This window comes from Argiope bruennichi, chromosome X1, assembly GCF_947563725.1.
Source record: "Argiope bruennichi chromosome X1, qqArgBrue1.1, whole genome shotgun sequence".
NCBI classification, from domain to species: Eukaryota; Metazoa; Arthropoda; class Arachnida; order Araneae; family Araneidae; genus Argiope; species Argiope bruennichi.
This window is the reverse complement of record NC_079162.1, coordinates 22,735,959-22,754,898: the sequence shown is the minus strand read 5'-3', so window position 1 is coordinate 22,754,898 and position 18,940 is coordinate 22,735,959. Positions and strand designations below refer to the sequence as shown.

Here is an 18,940-nt window from a genome sequence, read left to right as displayed (position 1 = left end):
TATATTTAAGCCTTGTATTTTCAGTCATCGTATTTACATGCTTCTGAAATTTCAGACCGATATACGGTCAATCCCTTACTGGATTTGGTTCAAAATTTGATAAATGTGTACTTTAAAGCTATTAAATCTCTGAGCCTAATTTTATCTATCTAGCTCTCTTCGTTTTGTAGTTATTGTGTTAACTTATATTCGAGCAGCTGGATAGACAGACTTCCTCTAAATGGAGTTTGCAAAAAAAAAAAAAAAAAAAAAAAATTACAAATTGCAGCCTATGCCGTGTGACCTACACCTATTGGATTTGGTGAATATATACACCTGAGAGGGTTTAAAAGTACACTTTGAAGCGTTTTTTTAAAAAATTTTTATTAAAATTTAAGCTTAATTTTTTTTGGCGCTAACATCCGAAAATTTTATTGCGCACAAGTAAATTTTGTACTGTATTTTGTTCTGTTGTTTGATTGATTTGTACCAATTTATTCGTTGTGCGAATTTTCCTTGAACTTTGGTAGTATTTTAAAAATATTTTTTGTCTAATTCCAATTAGTTTCCTGCAATAAATTATGCTGTTGTCCTGAAAATAAAGCAGTTTTCATTGTTTCTTTAAATATTTAATCGCATGATATTCTCCGATTATTGAAAATTGAAGAAGGAGCATTCTGTTTAATGCTTTTGTAGTTTACAAGAAAAATAAAAAAGTGAAGTTACAATGTCACGAAATTTAGAAGATAGGTAAATCGAATATTTATATTTTAAATAGGATTATAAGGTTATGGGACTTTCTCCATTACAAAGTTTTATCTGCACAATAAACAGAACTTAAGGCTATTGAAAGAACACGGCTTTGATCTTAGACAATTTGGCGGATTGAAGAACAAGTTATGTCTAAACAATTTATCTGAAACCAGATATAACCAGCATTTCTTGAGGCAACTAGTACCATTTGAAATGTTGGTTGTCTTATAGGGTCTCATTTAATTCATTTGAGCATTACGGGCTCTAGGCTCGACGCATTGGAAATCCCTTTAAATATATATATATATATATATATATATATATATATATATATATATATATATATATATATATATATATAATATAAAATATTGGCAGATGCGTGACCGAATAGAAAACACTTTTGAATTTTTAACTTTGATTTATTCCACTCCAGGAAGCATAATTTGTAAACGATCATAAAAGATGCGTCAGACTATAATCAACACGGGAGTGAACGAGACAGAAATTCTTCCCTTCAATGACTTTACTATAAGATTTTGATAGGGATTTCTTTGATACGTGTCGACTTACGAAAGAGAATCTTAGGTATCTTTAAAAGATTGTTGTAAGCATTAAGGATTTTAATCCTTCTGCTAAGAGGGTGAGAACATGCTGAAGTCAGTAGTTTTAAAGTGTGTATAGAATTAATTAAATAAAAAAGGTGCGAATTAGCTCAGGAAATAAGAGAACCTTTTAGAATAAAGTAAATATGGGTTAAGTTTAGGTAAAATTTAGGAAATTAATTAAAATTTAAATTAGATTAAGATATATCATTATATATAATGATTTTTGAAGAAGAAGGAATAGGATTATTTCATGATTTTTTTCATCATCACTTCAAAGAAGTAGTAAAATTTTTGCAGTTTGTCAAGATATCTTTTTACAAGCCATGGAAAGCCTAGTGCAGCGGATCGAACAGGAAGGGAAAGAGCATGGTAAAAAGAACGTGAGAAATTTTTCTGGGCTTATACATTTTTAGAAAGGAGTTTGTAGTCAAGGCTAAAAATAATAGCCAGTGCAACTCAGAAATGCAAGTCACAGCAAAGCCGGAGTTCGAGTGATTAGGAAATTATTTTTAGAACGTAGATTATTTAGAAATTATTATATAAATATAACACGGCAAAATTTCCTTAGGGTAGTGTTTTTTATAGAAATATTCACTCACTTTTTAAAATTAACTTGTCGTTTGTTATGCAGAAAAGAACAACATTTTGAATGTCCGTGGAATATTTCCTTTTCAGAAGAGTAATGCTCCATTTAAAATATAGCTGATCAGTAATTTCCTTTTGTAAAGGAATCTAAGAATTGTGTAAATATAAAATGTGGGTACTGCATTGGTCTGGTTGGATTTAACAAAAGAAGATCACGTATTTGAAACTGATCGACAGAAATTCTATCAACTAAGTGACAATTTATACTCGCATTAATTGTGCTAATCATAGTCGACATGTTTTTTTAGACGCCACAGAGACATTATTTTAAATATGCTGCCAGTTCAGGAGAAGTCCTCGTCATTTGACTACGATTCAAAATCCGAGATTCATTTCGAAATAGCCATGGTATAAGTCTATGGTCTTGTTTAAATTTGAATTAATATTTTTGCTTATTAATATTGTGTAATTTACTGTCATTGCTTTAATGATATTAATTCTTGGAAAACCTCAATTTCTTGGATTTTCGGGTCACGAGGGGTCAATACTTCGGCAAAAATCAAAACCCTCACAGAAAAAATCCCTGGTTTGAATCAGGATGACCTTCATGTAGGATTCTTAATTTCCTTTTTTATTCCATTTATTTATTTATTTTTGCATTTAAACTTGATATTTATTCCTAATTTGGATAAGATCATTTGTGTTATAAATGTAGCAACATTAGCGCGCTCTAAATACAATGTATCTTTCTTTTAATAATTTTTACTGAGGAAATATCTATTTCTAAGTTAGTTTTATAAAAATTTGTCTTAAGTTTTGGTCGGTTGTTTCTGTAAAATTAATAGTCACACATGAAATATCTATCCACTGAATAATTATTGAGTGAACAGATTAATTCCAGAAATAATTCTAATGGCTCACAGAAACAAGATCTCTACCATGCTATATTCATAGGGAAATTTTTGCTCTCCTGGTTTAAATTTTGTATTCCAACCATAACAAAAATGTAAAACTATTAAGCATTAGAAATATTTCAAATTGAGAAATTTGTTCATTGATTTAAGTATTACATAAATAATAATTATAATGCAATCATTTCGTTGATTTATACAGCATGACTATATATTTCATACATTTAATGTCTAGAATAGCATAAAAATGATATCAATTTTTTATCCTATTATTCATATTTCCTGCGATGCTATAAATATCAGTCACTATTGTGATAGACTTTTAATAGATTTGAATAAAGGCTTTAATGCATGATTTTTCACAGAAATGATGAAAATTGAGCGAGTTTATTATTATTATTATTATTATTTCAAATAAAGGCTTAGTATTCCGTAAAATTCATTACTTTATCTACTTTTTGCATTTCGATGTGAATAAGATTTACAATAAGTATTCAAGTTATATAACAACAAGCAAATTAGTTCCTGCTTCACTGTACATAATTTTAAAAAAAATACATAGATTAAATGAATGTTATATTTTCAAGTGAAAGTACGATTGTTCTTTGGTTATGTAAGTACATTATTATTTCACATTTGCTTAAAATTCTTAGACACAATACTTATGAAAATTTTATGATAATACAATGTTTCAAAATAGATTTTTTGATTAATAATATTTCAGCAATCTGAATTATTACGAAAGCAGCCTAAGGTTATGGAAATTGATATTTTTAAAAAATATAACTTTAAAATTGATATGACTTTTATTTAAAGCTCAGTTTTTTTAGTTTATGATTTATGCATTAATGTTTGGCAATAGTCCTGAGAAGTTGTTTGATAGGAGGAAAAAAAATTCTGATAAACTTCAAATTCAAGCAGAAAATCTTGTTAAATTTTCATTTAAATTCATATGAAATGAAAATGTGAGATGTTATGACAAAATATAATTAAGATAACCGAATATTTAGTTAGACATGATTTTTTGGAAATAGAATTGCAAATAACCTTTAATCATTTCAGATTTCCAATTCTGGAAAGTATTTTGTTACCATCACTTCCGAATAACCATAACTTTGTTGTTAAAGACACCACTTTTGCAGATGCATAATTTTTATTCCGGAAAAATGTCATGTGGAAATTTAAATTTTTAGTTTTTAATTAGCATTATTACTAGAAAACCTTCAATGAATGAAACACTTGGATTACATTATTGCATAAATCGTCTCATAGTTTTGCAATTCGTTTATTTCGAAACTGTAACCAGACGAAATTTTACCTTTCTTGAACGATCTTGCTTGTTTATCTCGAAAGTAAGGAAAAGAAATAGCACTTTGAGAAACATGTATTTGCGAAAGAGAAAATTCAAAAAGCCAATTTTTTTCCTTTCATCCCTCCCCCACCCCATCTACGACGACAAAAATGTAAAGGTATGCATTTTGTTCCGTGGGAAAAAATTCGCACTTTCAGTAAAAAGTATAAGAAAGAATTTTGCAGGGAATACAAAAATTTTTTTCTGCAAATTGCTTTCCATTTAAAATGTAAAATATTGTAACTACCTGAACACAAATACCAGATCACAAGATTACAATGAATGAGTTTTAAGGTTCTAGATCAAAATATTTTGACTTATGCATTACACTTTTTTCACATGCATTTCCATTATGCACAATTCTTTCCATTAGAGGAAATTATTTGAGCTGTAGTTATTCAGAAGTTTTATTTGATATCTTCAGTGTGTTTTCAAAAGTAATTCATGTATTTTTTAGAGATATTTTGAGTAATAACAAAATTGTAAACAGGCGGTCCCCACCATTGGTATTTAGGAATGTAACGGTGTGTAATGTATCTAATCACTTGCAAAAAAATTAAAAGAAGGTACCTGGATATATCTACTGAAGATCGTAATTATTAATAGAACTCGCAGTATCATCAGGGGTATTAAAGAGTAGTTTCTCTCATCTAAAGATGCTGAAAAGTTTTATAACAAGTTGAGAATGTTAGAAAAATTAAAAAGCTTTGAAACATAGAGATTTTAGTCAGTAGAAATTATTTGCTATTATTTCCGTAGTAAGTAGAACGCTAGAAATTATTTCCATGTTTTGATTCAATGTAGAAAATGAAATCTTCACTTAAAAATTTTACTCGGAAATATTTTAATAATTTTCTGCGTAGATAATTTTTAAATTCTATGGAATTTGTTACAATCAGTATCCATTAGGTCTTTTTACAATAACTTCATTTAAATTCCTTTCATTTTCTATTTTTTGCATATGATGATTGCTGTGAGGTGAAAATATAGTCTGTGCTTGTAATGAATAAAAATGTAGTTAAAATACTCAAGGTTTTCTATTTACATTCTACTTATGACATTTTTTGTTTTGTTTGAGGCAGCGAAAAAATTTAGAAAAAAAATTGATAATGTTATGAGTCCAATTATTTATAACATTAAGTCGAAGGAAATGTAATCTGCACTCGTTAAAAACAAGGAAATAATAAAGTAAAGTAAAAAAGTAAGAAAGTAAAGTTGAAAGTAATTATTCTTTTTAAAAATAATTTTTATAATTATTTAAAATAGTATAACACTTAATTTTGGTCCACAAATTCTAAGTTTTCTAAAAAAAATGTTAATTTTATATATAGTTTTACATATACATTATTGATATCTATATTTTCATTCTTATTTGAAATAACTGGATTAATATGAATTTGAGTTAAATATTACGTATTTTCGTGAATGTTTGTTTTGATAAGGTAGAATATAACTAATATCATGAGATTAATTATATTTGAAAAGTACTAGGTTTTTCTAAAATGTGATTATGAAGAAATGAATGTTTAGATTCTTGAAAAAATTATGCATTGTAAGAAATATAAACCCATAAAGAAAGTAAAGATTCTAAAACACTAATAAAATAACTTTTGAACTACTATTCCTGCTGTGAAACTTATTCTCTCTATATGGTTATTTCGCATGCTTTATTAAAATTTCTATCTTTGTATTTCACTTACAAGATGAATCAGAAGAAGGCAGCAAATTCATTTTTCAACCTGGAACATCGAATGATAATCAATATTTCACCAAAACCCTAAAAAGTAATGCAGCGTTAATTCCTAGAAACTTGATTTAGAATTTCCTTTTTTTAAAAAAATTTGAACTAAAATACTGTAACAATTGATTTTTGAAGAATCTTCCCGGCATCACTATTTCCTACAAAACTTTGTTACGACCAGAAGATGCCCCATTTCTTGGAAAATTCGTCAACGCCATTTTTTCCCGCCTTTTTAAAGCAACGCTCCAGCTATTGCATTCACGGAAGCTCATACCAAGATGGTTGGATATAAAATACGGAGTTATTCTGGATTTTTTGGGAAGGAAAAAAAATCTTTGCTAGTCAAAATTCTGGATGTCCATCATTTTACCAGCGCCGAGAAGTTTCATGTCATTCTTCATTTTGCTACTCGTTGTACTTTTGAGATGTATAAGATGGGTTGCATTATCTGAGTTTTTCTTTTATAATTTACATTTTTTTTAAATAAATCGTAAAAACTGACACAGACGAATGAATTGTAAAATTATTCAATGCTAACATCTAGACCGGAAAATTCACTTGCACATTTAAAGCAATCATATATATTATTATCTTTTATCTAAATATTCATTATATACGTATCGAAATTAACATTGTCCACTGGTTCACGGTTAAAATTCGAATGAGTTTTTTTTTCTTTCAGAACCCGAATCTCAGAAGGAGTGGATATAATTAAAAGCCAAATGAATTTGATTACTTTGGAAGTAGGTAGTATAGAGTTCTATATATGATTTATATTTTTGCCCATACTTATATTAAAATAGACCAAAACTATACTTTGTTTATTTTTTATTATTAGAAATGTATTAAAATTTTATTTTTAATGATTTCACAATAAGTAAAATCTTGCAACAAAAGAAAAAAAAGTGAATGATTAGCAGTTCCTCTCTTTATCTTAATGTGCTTCGTATTCTGCAATAATTTCGTAAAGCGATGCAATATGTTATAATATTTGTTTATTGCAATATATAAATTGCTCAGTATCAGCCCTTAAAAACAGGAAATGGATTTTTATAAGCTCAATATTAGATATTTATTAAAAACTACGTTTCATTTCAGAAGGTCTCTGTACTTGGGATATATAATGAGTAGGTAAAATGAAAAATCTGTTACAAATAATGGAAAGCTTTTCATCGCAATTATATAAAAAAAACATCGTCAGAAGCTAATATAATCCCTTTATTATGTGAGTAAATTTCCCTAGCAACCCAAATTATCAAAACATTTTCTGAAATTCATAGATCTCAGTTTTGCCTATTTTTTTTTCTTTAACTTTGTCTGGTAATTATTTTCAACTATAGTTTACATAATGAATATTCTGAATCGAAAAATCAACGACAATATGATATATAACAGTTTACGTTTTGTTACAAAAAAGGAAGAAGAAGGGCATTGCAATTTAGAAAGGCACTTCTAGATTTTGAGGGCGACACTCATGCACCTCATACTACAAACTTTTTCGTCACATAAACATTAGAACAAATGTTTCTTAACAACATATTTAACATGGAACTATGACACTATTATTACGATGATAAGGCAAGTCACTTCAGCTCACGTTAATCTCTTTTAAGATGTATTTAAAACTGTTTCTATTTCATAGATAATATCATTTGATAGTATGGTCATCTGAAAATAGTGTCACTAATATAAGAGATCTACATATAAAAAGGGCAACCTGTTTGTGTTTGTTCCAGCATTATCTTGATTAGCTAGGACGATTTTGATTAAATTTGGCTGATATGCTCCTCATTGGTTGACTAAGATTACTCTAGGGATAAATCATCCCCGAACTTACCCTTCTGAGTAAGATGAGATGAGTCGTTTAAATAGATATATCAAATGAGACAAATGGCAAGAATTCGACTGGTTAATTTCAAACAGTCAAAATAAAAATATGGAAGATTAAATCTTCTATAATAAACCCGTATATTATGCACATGATCTAAAGAGCAGAACGGTTTTTTTTTTAAATGTAAAGCAAGTTTAATATTTTTCGACTAAAAATGTAATGGTAAATGTCCTACCTCATTTCCTTTTTAGTTACACAGAAATGAGTCATTGAAAAATATTTATTGATGTTTCATGAAATTTTATGTTCAATTTTTTTTTAAAGAGAAAGATTTCCAGAAATGGACTTAACAGTGAAAGAAAGACATATATTTATTCTGGCGAAAGTAAGTTATGGCAGTTTTGGATTCGAATGATTTATTGTACGTTTAGCAATATTACATGTCAAAAAATATTTAAAAAGCCTAAAATAATATAACATTATACAGTTCCCTGTTTTCTGCAAAGTTTAGATAAGGGGAGAGAAAAAACAAAGACCCGAGCTACGCCAGGCATTTCACTTGTAGGAAGATAATCATTTTTCGTGTTGGAACCTGTTTAACTATTTAAAGTACATCTACACTTCGTGGAGTGTTGCGAAATCCCAACCGATTTAACGCTCTAACTTGACATAATTATTTTAGCTTTCCGAACTCATTTCAAATGTTCATTTAACTGGTATCCCTTTATTTACATTCCTGTCAGTATTCCCATCGTTAGGTGGACGCTGATTGTTTAATCTTCCTTTGAAAGGCCGTTCAGATTTTAGTAATGGGTTAAATATATTAAAAGATTTTATGCGAGGCTTGACAATGTCTCATGAAATGAGGTTTGATACAGATTCACGAGGGATGTTGATTTGCTTTTAACAATGAACGATGGTGTAATTAGAGCTCTGATTAATAGTGTAAAATATTTTACGCATTTCCTGATGCTATAGATGTCGGAAAATTTGAAAAACGGATTATACGATTTTAAATTTTTAATCATGATTAACAAACATGATGCTAATAATTGACCGATGCAATAATTTCCTATGAACTTAAAATAAGCACTTTTATGAATTGCTGAGTTTGATAAACGAAATATTTGGAAGTTAATTAAGGCATTTTTTACGACGAATCTCGTAATTTTGAACCATGACTTTATGATGGGGATGATAAATGATTCCGGTGACCTCTTTTTCAGGCTTTCGTGCCACACAAATGAGAGGATATATGCTCCTGATTGAACACGTGCATGACGTGCCACATATATGCCAGAATTTTTGTGAAAACGGGTGATATCCTGAAGAAGAAGTAGTATACTTTTAATTGAATCACAAAGGTTGGCAAGAAGTATGCTATTAAATAAAGAAAAAAAAAAAAATGGAAATTCAGGTAGAAAATACAATAAACATTTGTTTATAACTGTTAAACGGTAAGAAAAAAAATGCCAATGAATGCATATTTTAAACTGTAATATGACGTTAAGAAATTTTTGTCTCGTTTTAAATTTAAACCAAGACTATTTTGGAATCGATCTTGTAGTTTTGAATGGTGGTGAGACGACATGTGTACCAGTATCTTTCCATACTTCTTGGCTTTGTCAAAGTGAGGGTGTTTGGATTCTGGTGCATACATAACATGTCACAAATCCGGGGAAGTTTCTGTTGTACAGAGTATCAAGTCTACTATTTTGTTTTTATATTCGCATTTTGAGAACAAACGGTCTAGAATTTAGAAAATAAAACTTAAGGATTAATCATTTTTTCTTCAACTTTCAGATTTCCGTATATACTTCTTAAACGTTCTTTCCAAATGGATATTTTGGCAAGGGAAACGGAAAATTCTTTCCCTTTTTTTCAGATGATTGGCTATTAGATTTTTGATCTCTTTTAACTCTCTATGGAATTGATATTCTTTTCTTTTATCTTTAACAATAAATCCGGCCGTCGATCATGGAGTCGATGTTCTTTGCAATGAATATTTTATTTTATAATAAAATATAAAATATTTTTTTTCGTATCCACAACTACTTACTTTCCTCAACATATTACTACTCATTGCGATTACAGAAACGGGTGATAAAAGAAATTGGATACTTTTTACGTTACATAAATTTCAAGTTTCTTTTCCTGAAATTGCATCATTCTGAAAGGATAAATAAGTATGCGATCTTCACGATGCTCAATTTCATCAAAAATGATAATGGGAAATTTACGGTTCGGTGAATACATTGTCTGTGAGATATTAAGTTATTTATTATTTCTGGTGAACAATTTCTTTTCTGAATACAAATTTTATGGAATTCAGGAAACATAATTTCTACTCAAATTTGATTATTGTTTCAAATTTCCCTCTCGTGTTTCCCAATAAAATCTAGGGCTCGTGGATTTTAGGAATTTTATTATTTTTTTTCTCATTTATTGAAATCTGAATTTGTTGTATTCTAGATATTTGATGCTTCATTTTTCTAAACTATAGAGTGTTTATAAATTGAACTTTTTTTTAATAAAAGTACAGCAAAGAAACAAAAGCAAGCTATGGAAACGACTATAACATTACTTTTTGTTCTACATTTTATAAATTACGTAATCGCGTTGCATTTTCTTTTCTATTTATGAAAATAAGTTCAAAATAAAAACGAAGGCTGAGTTAGAGCAAAAAAGAATCAGTTAATTTTTTATATAAATTAGCTTTTAGATTACAGCTAGGTGAAAACTCATATATTCTTTAAAAATGTGAGTTAAAAGTAGAAATTGGAAAGTGCCCCCCCCCTTTACTATAATATGATAAATTCATAAGGTGATAAAATTCATCTTATTTCTGACTTCAGTTTAGGTTTATTTTCTTTTCCTCCTTGATTATTTTAGTGTAGAATAATTAATAATTTATTGGTATAATAATTGCACTAATAAGTTTGCAGAGAAAATAATTTGCACTATTTGTAAGAAAAAAATATTTTTTTCCCTCACAATTACAGAAGTAACGCTTTTAAGATAAGAACTATTTTTTTGAATAGGAAAATAAATATATTATATAAAAGTATACATTATGAATTCTCGTATATCAGGCTTAAAATTCACTTGCATCATTGACGTGAAATAAATGAAACGAAATAGTGTATTAAAATCGCCAAGATAGATATTCTATGCAATTTTATAACTCACTACGAAAGAAATAAAACAAAAATCCCTACACACTTTCAAATTTCAGAGACTATTAAAATCAAAACAGATCTTTAGAAAACAAAGAGTAAGAAATACCGAGACTAGATATTGCTCATAATGTATATAAAGTGGAAAAAAGAGTGACACTTTTCGAGATTGAAGATAAATTATCTCTCTTAGAGAAAAGTAGTATCCTGTTTGTAGCGACATGTCACATAAACTAATAGCTTTAACTTCAAGTCGTTTGTATTTTCAAACTGAATTCCTTGTGCTTTAGAAAAATCCCATTTAGTTGAGAAATAATTCTTTCGTGACAGCTTAAGGTCTCTACTTCCATAGTTACTCTCCCTTTTCCCCTATATATGAATATAAAAAGAACATTTCAGCAGATTTCAAACGAAATGAATTGCCTATTAACGAATCGTGAGCAATATGAATTTTTAACTGAACCGATAAAAATATATTTATCTTTAAATATTCATTTTGTAAATGCTTTCGGATTCTGAATAAAATTCTTTTCGCGAAAAAGACTAAATTGGAGAAAAAAAAAAGTCTTTCATCATACGCGTCATGAAAAGATCTTTAGAGTATCATTGAAGATATTTATTTATCTTTTTTTTAAGGCCAAAAATGTGTTCTTTTATTCAGTGACGATTTCAAAGATCAATTATCAGAGCGGTGTTAGATGTATCAGAATTCAAATTTAATGCAAGTTATTTTTTTTTCAGATTCTGGAATATTTTTTTATTTGATATCGAAAATGTTTCAATCTTCAATGTTTTTTGAGATTTCAGCTAAAAGAAATCAGTATCTAATAATGCCAAGATGATAGCTTATTCTTCTAAATTTTCTCGGATTGCACATTTTTTTAAATATATCTTTAACGTATTTAATTAACAAAAGTGTGAGATTAATTTCCAAGATTGCTTTAAATTTTTGGATATATAAGAGTGGTAGACTAAAAAAAGCATTAACAATGTCCAAAATTTAAAAAAAAAATTATACAGATCAAAAGCTTTAAATCTCAGAATATTTAATTTTTATTAACTCGTCATTTAAATCACTTTCTAAATTAGATTTAAGGAAATGGACAGCAAATATTTCTCAACATTAAGATTTCTTTTAGAATTTATTGAATGCTTGCATCTTTAAATTTATTATTGATATTTTTTATTTTTTTTTATTGAACATTTATAATTCCAGAACATTTATTTTATATGAATGTCATTTCAACCAACTTCGAAATTTTGCTTATAGAAAATGCATTGGTAATGATTTATCGTCTGTAATTTCTTTCAGAGTACTGTATATTTTACTCTTTATATAGTTTTAGTGATAGATTATTGCATATTTCTTATAAATTAAGAGGAGTTTGTAATAATTTTTACAAAATATATTGAGAGACTGATTTTATTTTCCCTATGAATTGGATCTATTCCTAACTTTCAATTATTTACCTCAGTATCAAACTTTTATTTCGTTGGATAATTATTGACCTATCATTATTACTCCACATATCCAACCCATTAAGATTGATAACATATCCGATCTAGATTACAGGTACACTATAATAACATTTTAATTCCGAGGTATTTTTATTTTTATCAGTTATGTAAAAATGATATATAAAGGCAATAATACGCATTCAACTAAATTAATATGTAAATACGTAAGTGCATTTTATATATTACATTTATTATATGTCAGTACATTTACATGTGGGTACATATTATATGTAAGTACATTTTATAAGCACTTTGGAATTTAAAATACAGATCGGAAATGGTAGTTGTTACAATCGCTTTTTATCTTTTTTCTTATGATCAATCTATCAATGAATATCACTATATTTTTTTCACCAATATCTCCTAAGACCGTTTCATGTAATCCTAGGAGTACGCGCACACCAGGATGAGAAACGCTGTTGTGCTTAAAGCATCTATACAGGTAATCTCAGCATTTATCGTTGCAACAATATTTTAAAATTTTTGAAATTTTATTTTTACAAGTTCGAATTGTAAATAAATGATTTGTTTTTGATTAATAAATCCAGTTATAATCCATGAATTATCATTCAATTTTTTTTCGAAATCAAATAGCAATCAAGATTAAAAGAACTTTAAAAAATTTTGTTTATTCAAAATTCAGATGCGCGATGTGTAGTTAAATATTGAACCTTTTCCGTAATTTTAACCAAAAGTGCAAACGACTTTCACACACACACACATAGTTATCAATATCTTGGATAGTAATTTCTTCTAAATTTCTAGAATATTGTTTTTTTCTATTTTTTTCGTATACGAAGTGTACAAAGAAAAAGTATTGTAATCGTAACTCCAGATTTTGTCGAATTTCCACGTTTCAGACCTCCCTGAGTTCAAAAATTGCATTTTTGCCATTTTGTCTGTCTGCCTATAAGCGCTATAATTTTAAAATGTTTTGAGCTAGGTGGATGAAATTTGGCATATGGTCTTAATTTAGATTTATAGATCTCCATCATATTGTGAATAAATTCAATTCAGAGAAAGTCTGTCTGTCCGGCTGTACAAAAATAAATGATCATGATAATTGTAAAACAATGAAAGCTAGATGGGTAAAATTTGGTACTCACTCTTAACATCAAAAGTGTTGATTCGGCAAGGGTTGACCCTCTGTCAGTCTGTACTTTCACAAGCATGCAAACGCGGTGATTAAAATATCTAAAATTTTATATGTAATTTTGTTATTACAATTTTAGTTACCGTCGAATTTGGGTTTTAATCGGTCGAATAAAAGGCTTTCAGAATACACATTCGGTTTTTATGGTGCTTGTGCATTAACCGCATCACAGAAATGAATCGCCAAAAAAATAGCTAAGGATAGTACACTATTAGTCTCCTTCTTAGCTATTTTTCGGCACTGGCATACGGTTAACAATCTATAAGTACATTTATTAGATAGTATACTATAAAGTTTCTGGAAGACACTCCCATTGGTTCTAGTTTTTTATTTATACATTTTACATCAACAAAACACATAAACAATATTATTGTAAATATTATGATAATTAAACTTTCAACTGAAAAGGGAAGAAAAGAAAAATGCATTTTTTCGGTTTAAATATTTTTTTTCTTAGCTTTATTTCTTTAGCTTTTATTTAAATTTCCTTTCGATTTATTTCTGAATTTTCATCATAGGAAATGAAAAGCCCAAAATGTAATTCCTGTAAATTTTAGAGGCTGCAGTTTTTTTATATCTTGTATCATTTATGAATGATAGATTAGCAAAATGATCGGACTTAAAGCAAGTGATTGTAATAAATTAACAAATGCTTATCAGAAATATTACAAAGATGTACGCATTTCTTGACTGTAATATGATTATTGGGGAATAAAAAAATGCAAATAATCTTGAAGAAAGTTGCGCCAAGTTCTATTTAAAAAACTAAATATTTATTTAATTAAAAATAATTATTAAACTCACATTAGAAAAATGAAACTCATTAAAAATAATTGAATATTAAAAAATAAAATAGATGAAGATTTTCATGAAAAACGAATGTAGTAGAAGGTTTTACTCTGTCTTCTGATACTTTAAACCCAATACAAACTAACTTATTTAATTTTAACTTGTCTTTTAACCTCTATTCAAATCAAATAATTTTTTAAATAATATTACTCACGATGTTCTCCATCTAAACGATGATTCATTTTATTTTTTATATCTTTTCATGTTTTTTCTGCCACTTTGTTAATTTTTCGTCAATCTATCGGAAACATAAATGTCTGAAATATTATACGAATCGGCTCATTTGTTTAAATGTTTGTTATATGCATAGTACACAATAATTGCATGTCGATGAAAGTTTTTAGGTTGATAAAAATAGTGCCAAACGTTAGATTATACCTATTGTCTCATTTTTCCCATCTCACACATGGAATTAAAAAAAACGACTTCTCAGTACTTTAATTTATTACTAAAGAGCCAGAAAAACTGGTACAGGCACGCATATGAAAATAAAGGAGTTATTCAACAATCAGCCTAACGTGATTCGGTTGGCATAAGATAATAAGTGCCTAGCAAAGCGGTTAGATCGGTTCTTGCTGCCAAAATGGTAGGTTATCAAGATTTAAGTGATTTTGATTGAGGCGTTAAAAATCGTCAACCTAGAGATGGGGCAAAGCATCTTCGAGGTTGGGATGAAATTTGAATTTTCGAGTGCAATCATTTCACGAGTGTTCCATGAATATCGAATATCGGTACAACATCAAATCACCGATATCGATGTGGCTGGAAAATGATCTTGAAGGAACAGGACCGTCGACCACTGACGAGAATACTTAAACGTACAGATAGACGTGCAGTACTTTCTCAGATTGCGGATTTCAATGCTTTTTTCATCAACAAATATTTGCTTGAGAACTGTTCAACGGACTACTATTGATATGGGCTTTTGGAGCCTGAAGTTCACACGTATACCATTTTGTCTGCACCGCAAGAAGTTTTACGCCTTCCCTGGGACCGCTAGCACGGCAAATGGACTGTTGATGAATGCTTCGAAACACGATGCCTTATCTGACGAATTTCTTTACCAGTCGTATCGGGCAGATGAATGTGTATTGGTATGGAGACAACCTTATGAATCTATGGACTTTACATGTTAACAGGGGACTGTTCAATCCAGTGGAGCCTCTCGTGTGATATGTGGCGTGTGCAGTTAGTGTGATATGGAACCATGTCATGCATGAGATGAATATGTCAAGAGATAAATCTGACTAGTAACAGGTATGTAAACTTCCTGTCCGTTCTCTTATAGCCATTGTGTATTCCGACGGATTTCGGCAATTCCAGCAGGACAGTACGACACCCCATGCTTCAAGAATTTCCCCCGAGTGGCAACAGGAACACTCTTTTGACTTTAGGCAATTCCATTGGTCATCTAAATTCCCCAAAATAAACATTAGAACATGTTCGAAAGAGCTCTCCACCACATCGCACTCTTATAAATTTATGGACTGCCCTGCAGAATTCATGTCGTAAATTGCCTTCAGTGTACCTTCGAACGTTGATTGAGTCGATACCATGTTGCTTTGAGGCATTTCTGTGTGCTTGTGGGGGATCTACATGATATTGGGTAAGTATATCAGTTTTTATGGTTCTTTAGTGTATTGAAAAGCATTACCTTACTTCCATTGCAAAAATTAAAGAAAATGATTTTTGTGATAATTGTTTATCTAATGGAGTAAAACGATTTGTTTGGTCCTTTACTTACGTTAGAGACAATTTAACATTCGAAATTTTTATTTTACAAACCACAAGCAGTAGCGATTTATATGAATAAAACGACTTTCTAGAAACCTTATTTTTTCAACCACATAAGTTACAAAATGCCTTTTTCAAATGTCAATAAAGGAAATCATAATGCTATTAAAACCATTATTTTGAAAGCATCTGAAGTGTAAGATAATCTAGTAGTTTTCATCTACAATAGTTACTGTTTTATCGAACTAAAGTCTACATTTATCATCAGGTATTAAGATTGATAGAGGAGAAATAGTTTTCAAAGTATTGAAATAATCTTCTAAAGTTCAACCATAAATAAATATTAAGTCACTTCAGCTTTTCAGGACAATGATTTCGTTTGTTCTTGAACGAGAAAATAATGATCTGGAAATCCAATTAAGTCCATCAAACCCATCAAGATTAACCTTTCACATTTTTTTGAAATCTGCTTCTCATCCCATAAAGTAGTAGATGTTTTAAAGACATTTATTTTATGGCATTCATTTATTCAAACAAATACATTCAGTGCATATTTTTTCTAAAAGGTTTTAATATTACAACCCGAACACTCTTATTAAAAATGTAGATTTAAATTTTTAATTTTTTATTCTGATGGAAAATGAATTTTGGTGTCAAAATCTTTAAAAAGATGTATAGAGAAATATCTTTAGCCTGGAGTGATCGAGAATGCAGACCGCTCGAGAATGTCCATTCTCGACCTCGAGAATGGACAAGCGCCCAGCAGAATTTCGGCTGAGCGGTTGTCCACTGTGACCTGGTAGTAAGATCTTGGATTCGGGACTGGAGATTCCAGATTCGAGACTCGATTCCATCTAAGAACCACCGCTTAAGCGGGTTTGGGGCATGTAAAATCCATCGGGACCAAATGTCCTCCTGTTGGTGTGGTGCGAATGTTTGGAGAGTGAGTTGCGAGCTCAAGTACTGTCCTCGTCCATTGACAGCAGTTCAGTATTACAAGGCCCATCCCGAAATAGCCCTGGCGATTCTTTTAGACGGGACGTTAATATAACTAAACAAACTGAACTCAACGTTGGAGATTCGAGACCCTATTCCTCTAAAGAATTCGTCATATGCATAGGTCGGACACACTTTAAATACGTTAGAATAAAGCCACTTGAATGGTGTGGAAGTTTAAATAGAGGGAAGAAAATTGGCTCTGGTGAAAACATTGTCACCAGATTAGGTTTCAAAATTACGTGCTCTGTCCTAAAAGAGCTTTCGTGTAGCCTTCAAAAACGGGCGTTAATGTAAATAAATAAGTACTTTTGTAGTAAATAAAAGTTATATTGTCTTTTTTGGGAATTAAAGTGCAGATAAAGTAAGTATACTGAGCTGAAATATTAATATAATTTCAATAAAAAATTTATTGTTTATACGAGAGATGCAAAACAGCTTCAATTTTTGTAGATCCGGAAGTACAGTTTTAAAATTTGTATCAGGGTGAACTTGCTTTATTATTATCTCCTCTGATCTGCCCTATTTTACTTTCGGAAGACTAGTAGTCAATAAGTTATTTCAGATGTTATTATTAGTGTTCTGGATCTTTCTGGAGGCGTGTTTTCTGTTGTAAAGAAAATGACCGCAAGCACTAGAAAGTATTTAAAAATACGCAAACAAGCACGTATGTCAATTCTCGGGAAATTTTAAACTATGAAGAAGTGCTTTTAACTATAATTCCTTTTATATGGTGAATATTGTATATTATTTTTAAAGTGGAATTAAAAGCAAAAGTGTCTAAGAGTAAAAATCTCATGAGCTATTAATGATTTCATATTGGTATTTATAAATAATTAGAAATTTTGAAATTAATAAAACTTGAGATTCGAAATATTTGCTGCGTTTTTTGTATTCTGTTTTGTTAAATGTGTCGTAAATGTCATATCTAACTCAGATGAAACCCTCAGTCTATGAATATGAAATGAAAATAAAAACATCAGAACATTAGATCATTTCAATTGACATAAAAATAATAAATTTTCCTTTTCCATTAATAAAAATTAAGTGCTTCTCTAATATGACATTTTCTCAAAAGACTTTGCCAAATGAAATTACAAAAAATAGATTAAAGAGTCTTAATTTAAACTTTTATTGTGTAGACTACCGTGAGTTAATTTACGCTAAAATGATATGTCTTAACTTTGTCTCCCAATTTGAATCCAATCAGCAAATGAACCTTTGAATTGTGTTATATAAATTACTCTACATTATCTAAAATAATGCTCTTCTATTGATAAAGTTAGTGTTTAATGCTGTGAAGAAAAATCAGATATTTTTTCAATTATCCAAAATTTTTACACATACATCTTATGTTCATCTTTTGTTCCATTCAAACATCTTTTATTAAAAAACAACAATGATATTTGTTAGAAGATAAATATTTTTTATTTAAATATTCGGTGGTATTCAAGCTTCTTCTGACAGCGAATAAAATCGGCATTTTTTAAAAATTAATATTTTTCAGCAAAATTTATATAGGTGAATAATAAATTAGTAATATTTAAAAAAAATATTTTTTGATTAAGTTTAATAACATTTTGGAGGTAAGAATTTGCTTTTACAAAAAAGTCTTCAAGATTTTCTGTAGTGCTGATAGTACCAATTAACTTGTGACAGCGATTTCTTGCAAATTTATTTCCCTTCGAAGTAAATCTGGTTAACACAGCATATGATGCACGATGTTTTTAAAACTGCCCGACATGCTTGATGGGC

At 29.3% G+C, this 18,940-nt stretch overlaps 1 long non-coding RNA gene across 1 annotated transcript in view; it reads left to right on the top strand.

Annotated features, from left to right (window-relative positions):
* The window catches only part of LOC129958369 (uncharacterized), a 464,667-nt gene that overhangs the window by 207,882 nt on the left and 237,845 nt on the right, over nt 1-18,940 (top strand). Inside the window, exon 2 of the long non-coding RNA XR_008783217.1 lies at nt 6,611-6,671. This is a non-coding gene — a long non-coding RNA (uncharacterized LOC129958369). The remainder of the gene's footprint in view (nt 1-6,610; nt 6,672-18,940) is intronic.